Source organism: Aquarana catesbeiana, linkage group LG04 (assembly GCF_042186555.1).
Source record: "Aquarana catesbeiana isolate 2022-GZ linkage group LG04, ASM4218655v1, whole genome shotgun sequence".
Taxonomy (NCBI): domain Eukaryota; kingdom Metazoa; phylum Chordata; class Amphibia; order Anura; family Ranidae; genus Aquarana; species Aquarana catesbeiana.
The window spans coordinates 573781179-573796097 of record NC_133327.1 but is presented as its reverse complement, the minus strand read 5'-3'; positions in this window follow the sequence as shown (position 1 = coordinate 573796097).

Below are 14919 nucleotides of genomic sequence, written 5' to 3'. Positions count from 1 at the left end.
AACGCAGCGCAGTGCCAAATTGTAAAAAGTCCTCTGGTCTTTAAGCAGCCAAATGGTCCGGGGCTGAAGTGGTTAAAGAGCCTACCGCTTCATCATGCTTTTTTTTATGTGTTTTTGATGCTTTAGTGGTGCTTCTGTGCTGCTTCAAGCGAGCTTTGTCAAAGACTTCTATGGACGCTTTGAAGGCTCGTTGAAGCATCACTAAAGCGACATGGGGTATAAATTTTTGAAGCGAACACAAAGCAAAGCAAAAGCAAGGTGTTAACAGGATTTAAGCTAACCATTTTATTTAGTGACAGGGGCTTTGACTAGAGTTCAGCAAAGCGTTTAACCAAGCGTGTCCAAAGCCTTGTTTTGAAGCAAGTGTAAACTAGCCCTAAGTGTTTCCCGTGTGGATGCAAAAAAAAAGCGATGTCATCGGGGCCAATTTTTTTCTTTTTTTTTACCCCATTTATATATCTACAAATTACAAACTATAGGAACTATATAAACAAGCTGGGGAATTCATAAAGAGTGGACCTAAGGGGGAGACTAGTTCCCCCTTAGGTCCACATTTGATTGACAGCCGATGGCATTGGGTGGATCCATAGCCTCTATCAGTCCAATAGCAACTCTAAAATCTGTCCATTTCCGTGCACCGTCAATCGCAGGTCAGGAGGAGCTGTTGGGGAACTAGTCTGAATGTTCACCATCAGGTCCCATGCACCCAACATGCACAGCAGGTGTGAATCTGGTGACAACAGAGTCAACAATGGAGTTGTCGATTGGGAGGATTACTTTGCTTGTGATTGACAGAAGATGTCAGTGGGCGAATTCCAAAGCAACTATTGGACTGAATATCATCTACAGATCCACCCACTGCCATCGGCTGTTAGTCACAGGCAAAGTGGGCCTAATCCGGAACTAGTCTTTCACCGTACCCCATCAAGCTCCGCCCACTGTCAGTTCAGTGTGCATTACCTCATTGGTTATAGAACGTGCACGGCCTTTGTCCTAGCAACCATAGCTATAAATGTAAAACACAAACATATTAGTAAAGTAATGAAAGCACAACACACCCCTTGTCAACTTTGAGTTGGTCTTGATTACTGCCAGTTTGTTTATCTGTGAACCGGCGATAATTATTTTACAATCTGTCACAACCATTGTGACAGATTCTAAAAGTGGCAAAATTAAGAACTACCTGAATCTGGTGCGTGCGTTGGTACCTGTACCAAAACTGGAGTAAGGTTTTCATGAATTAGATGCAGACGATATTAAAGGAGTCACAGCGCCAGAAAAGTGATGTTGCTGCTTTATTGAATTCCCATGAAGATTTATAATGGATTAAGGCCCCTTTCACACTGGGGCGGTTTGCAGGCGTTATTGCGCTAAAAATACCGCCTGCAAACTGCCCCTAAACAGCCTCCGCTGTTTGTTCAGTGTGAAAGCCCGAGGGCTTTCACACTGAAACGGTTCGCTGGCAGGACGGTAAAAAAAGTCCTGTGAGCCGCATCTTTGGAGCGGTGAAGGAGCGGTGTGTTCACTGCTCCTAAACCGCTCCTGCCCATTGAAATCAATGGGACAGCGCGGCTATACCGCGGCAAAACCGTGGCTATAGCCGCGCTGTACGAGCGGTTTTAACCCTTTTTCGGCCGGCAGCGGGGGTTAAAACCGCACCGCTAGCGGCCGAATACAGCCGCAAAAACGACGGTAAAACAGCGCTAAAAATAGCACTGTTTTACTGCCGACGCCCCCACCGCCCCAGTGTGAAAGGGGCCTAACACACATCTATAACTGAGTTCACATTTAGCTGATTTCTTTCACATGCATACTGAACAAAATGTTTAAGAGCCTTTTTACATCTATGGGCATCTGCAGGTATGACTGTGTCCTCATACATTTCATTAAAAATGTTAACACTAAACTACAGCATATAGATGTGGATCAGCCACATAAGAAAGAATGGGAGTTTTACTTGAAGTTTATTTTCATGCAGTATAATGTATGTGTTTTATTGCAGGAAAACAGACAAGTGTAAATAGGCCATAAAGAACTATAATTCCTCTTTGAAGTTGACCTCCAGGCTAAACTCTTTATTTGGAAAGGGTTACGACCCCTTCCCCCTTTTTTTGTATTGCTGTCTTTATCCCTGTTGGGGAGGATTTTTTCACCTCCTGTCCCTGTGATTGTGGATTTTGAGACATCAGTGAAATTAGAAATTAAACTAAAATTAATTAAATTGAAACCGCTAACCTTTTACTCAATCCAATACCAAAAAAGAAAATGTTTGGCTGTAATCATACTGGACTTGTACACACATAGGACAAGTAATGCCAGGGATCTGGCATTTTTAGGATTCATAAACATGGGGTTGAGAGTACAACTTGATGACTCTGCCAAGGTCACACAGCTGCATGCTATGACACCTAAGGGGCCTCAAAAACACGCAACATGTTTGCTCATGGGCAAATCATTTTAATGTAGCCCTCTTGATTGCGACATGCAAGATCCAGTAATTTGGTGATGTTAGCTCCCCAAGAATGGCTGTTGCCACTGTGTAATGCTAGGGATCTGTAGTGTAAGAAGTCTATTTGTCCCATTATATGGCTGCTGTCTCAAACTGCAACTCCCAAAAGGCTCAGCACTCTGCATAGAAGTCTATGGGCTTGCTTGGCTTTAGCTCTCCCTCTGCTGGCCAGAGGAGAATGGTGCAGCATAACATCGCTATCTTAGTAGAGGGAGAGAAGAATAAAAATTCTCCATATTGCTGTAGCCCAGCACCTGGCTACACTTGTATGCATACAGCAATAATATAGCCATTGGTACAGTGTCCAATTGTTTACCTGCCACACAAAAATTATGTAGATTTGTACTTGCTCAGAAATCTGCCCTATTTGTGAAAATTACTGTCCTGTCTACTGTATGTTGCTTACAGAGAAGGTTGAGTTTGTAAAAAAAAAAAAAAAGTCAGCAGCTACAAATCCTATAGCTGTTGACTTTTAATAAATAGACACTTACCTGTCCATGGATCCAGTGCCGTCCTCACCCAAGCTAGTTCTTTACTAGCCTCCAGGTTCCAGGCACTGGAATTCTAACTGTGGGCAGCCGGCTGCCCACTGTGCATGAGCCAGCCACGCTGCACTTTGTGAATGGTCCCACGGTCTTCTGGGACCTGTGACATGTCCCAGAAGTCTGCGAGGAGGGAGGGGGGTGGGGAGAGCTTCTGCTTGGATCGCCTAGGTGATCCAAGCAGAAAAGGGAGCGTATACCTGTCAAAACTAGGTAACTGCTCCCCCCCACTTCCAAAATTACATGCAAAGTTAGGCGGGGGGGGGGGGGGGGGGATGTCTTAAAGCAGAACTTGCCCTTTATGGTTTGGTCCGAACCCATGTTTGGTAACCAAAACGTGTAGCGCTAACTGAAAATAACACCCTCAAATTAATAAGGTGATGTATATGTAACATTCTTGCAGTCATGTTCGTCTGTCTTCTCTTTGGAAGGATCTGAAGCAGATTGTTTGCCTGGAAAGGCTTGGAGACTTCACAGGCCATATGTGGGGAGATCCATGGTTTCATTTGGAGAAGATACATCTTTGAGGCCCCCTGTGATCCCTTCATCTTCATGCTGTCAAGGTCTTCCCCCCATTGCCAGTGAGCAATAAAAGCCGGTTTGACCCTCACAGTATATACTGTTTTGGGTTCAAACCCTCCGGTAAGCCCCCATTTTTCATCGGTTGAGGGAAGTGCACATCTTTTAAGACACTGTGGTGCGAAGTTACAGAGTTGGTCCCTCCACGCACTATTCAATATATATACGTGGGACTACTTAGGAACCAGCTCTGCATTATCTTTTTAAGACTTTTATAATTAAATGCTGGTGATGGCACTTTATACATCACTCATAAGTGGTGATAAGTAGAGTCTCTATGTACACAGACTTTTATTTATATTGCACAAATTTTTTTCCAGTGATGGACATTTTTTCTGTGTTCTTCTTTCTATTCTAGTCAAATTTTATTTAGAGCATTAGCTCTTCACCTTATTAATTTGAGGGTGTTATTTTCAGTTAGCGCTACACGTTTTGGTTACCATTGATTGATTTGGCAATTATTCTGTTTGCGGTGTTAGCGGCTTACCATTTTGGAGCAAGCGCAATTTTACTACTGCTGTGGTTTTGTTACGAACCCATGTTTGGACTGAACTGTGGCTGTTTGGTCAGTCAGGAATCCTAAATCTTGTAAACAAAGGGGCAGGTTTGCATGACAGATCAAATATGGCCATTGTAACGGGTGTTGTTCATTGTTATTGGTGTCGATTTGCTGCGCTGGAGTCATGATTAAAGATGGACATTTTGGGATTTTATTCAAATTAAGGACTTGTCAAAAACTGTGTGTCTTTATTTACACTGTGGGACTTTTTTATGTGAATGAGTAGTGTACCCCTTACACATTCACATAGGGGGGCAGCATCTTAAATGGGGGCTTCCAGATTCCAATAAGCCCCCACTAGCAGACCCCCACAATCACCAGGCCAAGGTTGTGGGGAACAAGCCCTTGTCCTCATCAACATGGGGACAAGGTGCTTTTCCAAGGGGTCCTTCCTGACAATGTATCCCCACATGTTGAGGGCATGTGGCTTGACATGGTTTATGGGGATGCACACGCTGGCCCCTCTTTCCTTGCCTGCCATCAAGCACTTTTAAATAAGGAACTTATATGGATTTTTGGGGGGCACACCCTTTTATTGATTTTTGAATGGGGTAACCCCTTTAAAATTCAGACCAGACCCAAAGGATTTGGTAAGAAATTTGGGGGACCCAACTGGTTTAATTTTTTTGCATGTGTTCCCCCTTAACATCCATACTGGTGCATAATCAAAGACAAGGGTAACTATTTATAGGGGGCTCCCTTTGCTGTTTTTTTGTTCAGGATAGGGGTCTAATGTAGATGAATGGCATTTCTGTCCATTTGTTTAGAAACAGAAGTAAAGCGGCTGAAGCTGTCATTTGCTTGCAATTTTAAAGTTTTTTTATTTTATAAAAGTCAGTTTTTCTGTAGAACATTGTATACATTGCATACATGTGCCACGTTGCAAGCATGTTAAAGGCATCCCAGGTATGTTGTTTAAAGGAATTTAGCATTTTTAATTTTCTCCTTAAAGCGTTGTTGAAATCGCTGCTTCTTCCAAATGAACTTTGAAAAAAATATTTTTAGTACAGGTTCCCTAGGGCAGTGTCCAGCACTCCCATGCCTTTCATTTTTAACATTTGGTTCCCACTGAGTTCATTGGGGTTCGGATCCAGCACCCCAACTTTAATCATGTTCTGTAAACCTGCCTTGAACTGAATGCAGAAACTGTATGTTCAACTCATCCCATAAAGTGCTTGTGCACCAACCAAGCCACAGTATTTTTCTAGACCTTAGTTGCCACCTTCCAGATATACAAAAGGGAAATCTCCTACTTCGAAGTGAACCTATTTCATTTATTTCTTACAGGTACTTATATAGTGCTGTCAATATATAGCACTTTACGCATATATTGCACATTCACATCAGTCCCTGTCCTCAAGGAGCTTACTATCTAAGGCCCCTAACTCACATTCATATATACACATACTTGGGCCAATTTAGAGAGGAGCCAATTGGCCTACCAGTACTGTATGTCTTTGAAATGTCATTGTACTAACAAATTGAATGTTAGTGCGGTGATCTCCCCGCTGTGCTATTGTGTTCTGACAGGGGAACTCAAATGCAATACTCCCAACGCACATGTTCTTGCACAAACGGCTGTATTTTAAATTGGGTGTTGAAATGACCATTGGCTGGAACCATACGCAATCATGAAAAACCCGCACATGCCTGAAGAAGGGGTCCTGCATGGCTCAGAAACGTCGCTTTTACTTTTTGATACTATGTGATTAAAGTTTTGGACACATTTTTGGAGATTCTGGTGTGCTGCTGACAGGGGAACTGCTCCCTGCCAAAACACACTGATCAGCGCTCGCAGCCATTTCGCTGCCTTTATTAGCCTCATCCTCTCCTTTGCCCATTGAGGGGGGTGGCACAGTTACTAACTTCGCCCTGGGCACTGTATGAGGGTGTCAAGCAACAGGATATTATCCAAGTAATGAAACACCTACAAAGCCTGGTTGCACAAGATGGAAATGACTGGAAGTAATGTTTTGGAGAATGTCCTGGGGGATGCAGAGAGGCCAAAATGCAGGAAAATGAAGAGAAATTGGATCTCTAGAACGGAAAAGTGAAGATACTTATGGAAACAAATGTACAGGAATATGTAAATGTGCTTCTGCTAGATGTAGAAATTTCATCTAATCTCCTGGTTTCATAGCTTGCTTGATCGATTGACTGCAGTGATTCCATGTGGAATTTATGGACCTTGATCCTTCTGTTTAATTCTTTGAAGTCCAGAATGGTTTAAGGTCTGTTTTTTTTCTTTAGTAAGAATAATGTGGAGTATAAACCTTGATATCTCAGGTGTCTGGCGGATTTTCTGAGGGGAAATGTTGGATGTGAGTTTGTTGTCGGAAAGTCCGACCGTGTGTATGCTTCATCGAACATTTGCTGTCGGACTTACCACCAACAAATGTTTGAAATTAGGTTCTCAAATTTTCAGCCAACAAAACTTTTTTGTCATAAAGTCCGATCGTGTGTACACAAGTCAGTCGCACAAAAGTTCACGCATGCTTGGAATCAAGCAAAAGGAGCCGCAATGGCTATTGAACTTCCTTTTTCTCGGCTCGTCGTACATCTTGTACGCCACCGCATTCCCACGTTCGTAATTGTTGACCAACATTTGTGTGACCGTGTGTATGCAAGACAAGTTTGAGCCAACAACCTTCGAACAAAAATACACTATTTTGTTGGCAGAAAGTCCAGTCATGTGTATGAGGCATAACAGTTAATTCTCATTACAGTAATATATATTTAAAATTGATGGCACACTTAAAAAAGCTTTGTCTTTGGCACTTATGTCTAAAAGTGGCCTTTATTTTGACATATGTCTCCAAGTAGCAAGCATATATTTTACAAGATAACTCTCAGCACATTCTTTCCTTGAAATCACTTTTATAACTGTGCCCCATTGTGTTTACTAGGTATGTGTAAATACAACAAGCCCGTCTAAATGCTTGATTTACAGGAAAGCAAAGGTATGCATGTTTCCCAGAATTTTTTTATTTAGGAATTCTTTCCCACTCTCACACTGGTATATGTTAATATTACCAAAAACCAAGCAAATTTTATTAGCATTTTTCTTGACAGAATATTTAGTCCACGGAAACTCTACTAAACCATCTTTGCTCAAGTCATTTTGGTTTTTGGTGATGGTTGGTTACCTAGTGACCATGTGGTATGATGTTAACAAAACTGTTCAATATTGACCAACTGATTGACATCATCAGTACGTCATCACTACCAAAGATAAAATGTAAATAAAATGTAACTTATCTGTACAATTGTGAATAAAGTGGTAAGAAATTTTTTTAGAGTTCTATCCTATTTCTACTGTTTTGTAGAGATATGTAAGTTTTTCAGATTCAATATTTTTATTTTATTCAAATATAAGTAAAGTTATGAGATCATTTGTCACATAGGAATCAGAGTTTTAGAAAACCTAGGTAGATGTACATAGCTGTTATATAACAGCATTGTCACAAATAACTGTTTGTATCTTATTTCCACTGGAAATGACTGATCATAAGATCGCAAACATATTATATTAACAGGCATAACTTACTGCATGATTTATTGAGTATTATTGATTGTCTTTTATGTTCATGGGGATCCAGAAGAGTAGCAGTTTTTCATCTTTTTTGGGTAGAAGCAGGATGGATAGAACAGAAATGTAAGAGAAAAAAGGGGATAGTAAAAAAAAAAAAGCAGGAGAAAGAGTCTGGCTAGTGTAATACCCCACCTGCTTGGGTTCATGGATGTGGTATGATATTAAACTAGGCTACATAGATTTTTCACAGCTAAGCTTAGGTACATTGTACCATGTAAAGGAGAGCACTTGTAACGCAAACAAATTATTTGAAGAGCGACATTTATGAGCTACAGATGTTACACATTAATAAAATGTATATAAAAGAAAAGTTAAACAGCAGATATACAGTGCCTTGAAAAAGTATTCATACCCCTTTGACATTTTCCACATTTTATCATGTTACAACCAAAAACGTAAATATATTTTATTGGGATTTTATGTGATAGACCAACACAAATTGGCACATAATTGTGAAGTGGAAGGAAAGCATTTTTTACAAATAAATATGTGAAAAGTGTGGTGTGCATTTGTATTCAGCCCCCTGAGTCAAAAATTTGTAGAACCACCTGCAATTACAGCTGCAAGTCTTTTTGGTTATGTCTCTACCAGCTTTGCACATCTAGAGAATGACATTTTTGCCAGTTCTTCTGTGCAAAATAGCTCAAGCTCTGTCAGACTGTGAACAGCAATTTCCAAGTCTTGTCACAGATTCTCAATTGGATTTAGTTCTGGACTTTGACTGGGCCATTCTAACACATGGATATGCTTTGATCTAAACCATTCCATTGTAGCTCTGGCTGTATGTTTAGGGTTGTTGTCCTGCTGGAAGGTGAACCACCGCCCCAATCTCAAGCTTTTTGCAAACTCTAATGCCCCGTACACACGGTCGGACTTTGTTCGGACATTCCGACAACAAAATCCTAGGATTTTTTCCGACGGATGTTGGCTCAAACTTGTCTTGCATACATACGGTCACACAAAGTTGTCGGAAAATCCAATCGTTCTGAACGCGGTGACATAAAGCACGTACATCGGGACTATAAATGGGGCAGTGGCCAATAGCTTTCATCTCTTTATTTATTCTGAGCATGCGTGGCACTTTGTCTGTCGGATCTGTGTACACACGATCGGAATTTCCGACAACGGATTTTGTTGTCGGAAAATTTTATATCCTGCTCTCAAACTTTGTGTGTCGGAAAATCCGATGGAAAATGTGTGATGGAGCCTACACAGGGTCGGAATTTCCGACAACAAGGTCCTATCACACATTTTCCGTCGGAAAATCCGACCGTGTGTACGGGGCATAACAGCTTTTCTTCTAAGATTGCCTTGTATTTACCTCCATCCATCTTCCCATCAACTCTGACCAGCTTCCCTGTCCCTGCTGAAAAAAGCATCCCTGCAACATGATGAGGCCACCACCATGCTTCACGCTGGGGATGGTGTGTTCAGAGTGACGTGCAGTGTTAGTTTTCCGCCACACATAGAGTTTTGCTTTTAGGCCAAAAAGTTAAATTTGCATTCCTTATGGTGGCAGATTTATTTCTGAGGGTAAAGGATATGGTGCACTGGTCCAAATCATTTGGTGGGGGGGGGGGGATTATGGTGTGCGGCTGTTTTTCAGGGGTTGGGCTTGGCCCCTTAGTTCCAGTGAGGGAACTCTTAAGGAGTCAGCATACCAAGACATTTTGGACAATTTCATGCTCCCAACTTTGTGGGAACAGTTTGGGGATGGCCCCTTCCTGTTCCAACATGACTGCACACCGGTGCACAAAGCAAGGTCCATAAAGACATGGATGAGCGAGTTTGAAGTGGAGGAACTTGACTAGCCTGCACAGAATCCTGACCTCAACCTGATAGAACACCTTTGCGATAAATTAGAGCAGAGACTGCGAGCCAGGCCTTCTTGTCCAACATCAGTGCCTGACCTTGCAAATGCGCTTCTGGAAGATTGGTCAAACATTCCCATAGACACACTTCTAAACCTTGTGGACAGCCTTCCCAAAATTGCTGAAGCTGTTATAGCTGCAAAAGGTGGGCCAACTCAATATTGAACCCTACGTACTAAGACTGGGATGCCATTAAAGTTCATGTGTGTGTAAAGGCAGGTGTCCCAATACTTTTGACAATATACAACAAAAAACAGGAAATCGCCCTGGGACTTTAAATGAGGTGAACAATTAGCCAACAATTGACAGAGTAAATGCAGTCTCAAAATATATTAAAATTGTCATGCAAACATAAACAACATGAATCATAGCCAAGCCACTGAAATGATCCATAGAGTAAAAAATGTAATTACATGCATCATGGTATAAAAAGGACATTGCAAAGTACACAGGCATGAAAAGTATTCCAACACGTTTCGCAAGACCATGCTTGCTTCATTAGGGGTAGATGCGTGTGTACTACATCTGTAGGGGTATAATGAACCAAATAAGTATCAACACAGAAATGGTATTATGGCAATTAGTCAAGAGGGTCCAAAACACATGGCCCTATACTCACCAGAGGCTGGATCAGACTACCAAATGCTGAATACCCAGAGGCGGCAGTAATCAGCGTCCGCCTCGGGAGCTGAGAAGGCAGAGGGAAAACCAACCCAACAGAGTACAAACAGGGGCAGACATGGCCGGGATAGGGGAATGAGTCACCAAAGATCTCCCAGTATCCAATAATAATGTCAAATTAAACATAAATGCATATGTATCAATAGATGCTGTCATAACAGCATAGAAGTAAAGTAGTATATGGTATATGCATGAACCAATATGGTTCAATAATGGTATGGTATGTATGTGTGTGTGTGTGTGTGTGTGTGTGTGTGTAACCCCACTATGATCTGTGCTATTTAGACACCCTGTACAGCCACACTGGAATGTTGTATATATGTATATATTGTGTGTTGTCTTATGCTGTTGTGGACTCTTTGCTGTGATCGTTTGGGGTGGGGTTGTATTCCAATGTTCTATTGTGTCTGTCTGCCTTGGATATTATGGGATGTGTATGTAGATTAGCTGTGAGATTGGTGGGGGCGAATTCCTCTCCCAGCTGATCAGACTGTTTCCTGATGAGAAATTTGAATACACCTGACCTGTGTGTCTGTTGTGATTGGACAGTTTACCCCGTCCTGAATCCAAGGGCGGGGGGGGGGGGTGTCTCTGAGTTGTATATCTGTTGTAACATGTGCTTGAATAAGGGAGTTTGATGTTGTTATTCACCCTACACTGAGTTATGGCTGGTGACTGGGTGGGCTAAAGGGTCCTGGATAGTGCTGGTTCTGGACAAAGGAAGCATTTACGGTGGACATAGACCTGTTGAGGACAGGGGTCCATCACAATACCCCCTACAGATGTACTACACACTCATCTACCCCGATGAAGCAAGCATGGTCTTGTGAAATGCATTGGGATACTTTTCATGCCCGTGTACTTTGCAATTTACATTTTATACCATGATACGTGTAATGACATTTTTTACTGTATGTATCGTTTCAGTGGCTTGGCTATGATTCATGTTGTTTATGTTTGGGAAACAAGAAATTCTGCGCGGCCAAGAAAAGAGGGTAACAATAAGCAGCTAACACAACCAATAAGATATCAGAGATGAACACATGGTGAGAGTGTCCGGTTGGTTCTCGGACTTCCACTTTCATCATTATCCTGGAACATCCATCACTATCCACCACCCAAGCTTGACTTGACCCAGTCGGGCGTATGCCCCCTTGGGTCCACGTCATCTGGTAAGCCTCCTTACAGTTGGTGGTGGTGTGTCTCCTCTGTGTCCACCTCAGATGTCACACATTTGCTATGTTCTTCACACGAAGTCACTGATATTTTTGAATCTTATTTATACGGAGGACTTTTACTATATGTTTCTTGACATCCCTGTCATTTGTTGGACATTTTGTTGAACTTTTAGCGCTACACATAATTTTTATATGTTGTTTATGTTTGCATGCCAATTTTAATACATTTTGAGACTGCATTTACTCTGACAATTGTTGGCTAACCGCATTCACCTCATTTAAAGTCCCGGGACGATTTCCTGTTTTTTGTTGCATATATTGGGATGGAGGTGGTTTGCGGGTGACACCAGGCCTTTTCCTTTTTGACTTTTGACAATATAGTGTATCTATAGCTCATAAGAATAGGATTTTCAGCTGTTTGACTTCCTCTGTGATATCTTTTTCATGGGAGACCTTGGGCCACCTTATCTATGAATACCCTCAATGATTGTAACATGAAATTTTGATACTATGCTATTCCAGTAAGTGGAGTTTTTCTTTCTCTTTATATTTTATGTTTCATCATTCTTACTTGTTTGTATTGATGTAGATTTTCAGCTCCCTTAGACCTTTGGCCTAAGATTCACTTTGAGGATTTCATATCCCTCTGTCTCAGGGATTTCCAGTATTATCAACAGACTATGTAGTTAATACTATGACAATTTAAAAGCAAAACATTGAATGTTCTGGAAAATATAATTGCTTGTTAGCTGTTACATTGTTATATTGTTGTAGTATCACATACGTACCACTTTTAATTTTTTAAAATAGCATGGCCTTAAAGCCGTATTAAACTCAAAAGCAAGCATTTATTATATTGCTGCTTACTAGTTCTTATGCCCTGTACACACGGTCGGATTTTCCGACGGAAAATGTGTGATAGGACCTTGTTGTCGGAAATTCCGACCATGTGTGGGCTCCATCACACATTTTCCATCGGATTTTCCGACACACAAAGTTTAAGAGCAGTCTATAAAATTTTCCGAAAACAAAATCCGTTGTCGGAAATTCCGATCGTGTGTACACAAATCCGACAGACAAAGTACCACGCATGCTCAGAATAAATTAAGAGATGAAAGCTATTGGCCACTGCCCCGTTTATAGTCCCGACGTACGTGTTTTACATCACCGCGTTCAGAATGATCGGATTTTCCGACAACTTTGTGTGACCGTGTGTATGCAAGACAAGTTTGAGCCAACATCCGTCAGAAAAAATCCTAGGATTTTGTTGTCAAAATGTCCGAACAAAGTCCGACCGTGTGTACGGGGCATTAGATGTAATGGCTGCATTTTTTTCTTGATTGTTTTAGGCTTTCTGTCTTTTATTTTCACCTGTTGCACCAGCCAGTAAGTCCGTCTTGTTTTAACAGAACATGCTGCCCTTAAGATGTAGTAGTTGGAGGATCAAAACAAACTAATTAACACTGACAGGTGTGCTTATAATGATCAGCTTTTTAAAAAATGAATCCCAAAAGAAAAAAAAACTGCTGTAACTGTCTATAAAGTGTTAGCTGGAGTTTGTCTTCAATTTGTTAATGTACCTAAATCTGCTAGTCCATCTAATCCTGCCTTTCCCCAGACTGACAATGTTGCTGTCCAAAGGTGTCTCTGTTGCTCCTTTATCTAGAGCAGTGGTCTGCAAATGGGCCCAAAGGTCCTTGGGGCACTATTTTATCCACTGAGACCAGCAATAGAGCACAATTCCCCTCCACTGACACCAACAAAGGTGCACAGTTCCTCCCAATGATCCCAACGATGGGGCACAATTCCTCCCAATGACACCAACAATGGGAACCAGTGATGGGGCACAGTTCCTCCCAATTACACCAATGATGGAACAGGAATAGGCCATCTTCTAACTGTCCCCACAAAGTTGGGGGCATGGAATTGTCCAAAATGTCTTGGTATGCTGACGCCTTAAGAATTCCCTTCACCGGAACTAAGAAGTAATATAGTGTATGTTACTGGCAAGTTCACCAGGTGAAAACAGAGGGAAAAAAGCCATAAAAAAATAAAATGAATGCAGTCACCACAATTTATGACTGGTAAGTTGCAATTAATTACATTTTTGGTTTTGGGATTAATATTGCTTTAAAGAATAGCATATTTCTAGATGGTTTTTTAACTTCTATTTAAAATAAAGTAATGCTCTTTTTCAACAGTCATTTTGAATGATTGCACCCTTTAACATCCTACTTTTTGTTATGATTTGGTTTCCATTACCCTTGCAATAAATCTTGAGATGCCTTGCCCTTTAAAGAACATTTTCTCTATGCTTCTGAAAGGAGCATTCCATTCCTATCTAGCAAATTACCATGACCACAGATTTTTAAGGCACTTTTAGATACAATTTAAAGCGGAGTTCCACACAAAAATGGAACTTCCGCTTTTCGGAACCCTCCCCCCCTCCGGTGTCACATTTGGCACCTTTCAGGGGGGAGGGGGGTGCAGATACCTGTCTAAGACAGGTATTTGCACCCACTTCCGGCATAGACTCCCATGGGAGTCTAAACCTCTTCCCGTCCCCACCACGCTGTCTCCTGGGAACACACAGCTCCCAGGAGAGAGCGGGGACCACTTGGGACGCGCAGCACGACTCGCGCATGCGCAGTAGGGAACCAGGAAGTGAAGCCGCAACGCTTCACTTCCTGATTCCCTTACCCAGGATGGCGGCGGCAGCTGCCGAGAACCGAGTGGGTTCTCGGCGTCCCCTGCCGACATCGCTGGACCCTGGGACAGGTAAGTGGCCATGTATTAAAAGTCAGCAGCTGCAGTATTTGTAGCTGCTGGCTTTTAATATTTTTTTTTTTTGGCGGTGTGGGTGAACCCCCGCTTTAATTTCAGGAAACAACAATGTGAAATTGGAATATTACCTAATCACATTCTCCGATTTGTATATAAAGCTAAAGAATACATTTTTACCACATGTTAGGTTTTATATTCATCACAAGATCTTGAAGTCCATATTGAGTTCATTTATTTGATATTTTAGACTTGCTTTGTTTTTTCTTGAGGGTATTTGTTTCATTTCATCTTTGTGGTGAAATGGAACAATTTATCTCAGACTAAACACAAAATGTCCCAAGACAATTCTAGCCAGCAGTGAGTGTATAAAGAGTGATCTGGAATAAGCAAGCACAGCTGGGACCGTACAGGTGAAATCTGGAAACTTGTCTGTTTGCTTTGTAAAGCAATCTTACATTTAATTTTCTGTAAAACTTGCAGAATGAAAGACATTTCACTCATAGTCAAGAACACATTCTTGGCTGCTATCAGGACAAACATGAATCTAGTAAGGACTGGTCAGAAACAGACACCTCATTTCAGAATGTTTTTGGAATGTTCTAACTTTTACACAAGCCCAAGGGA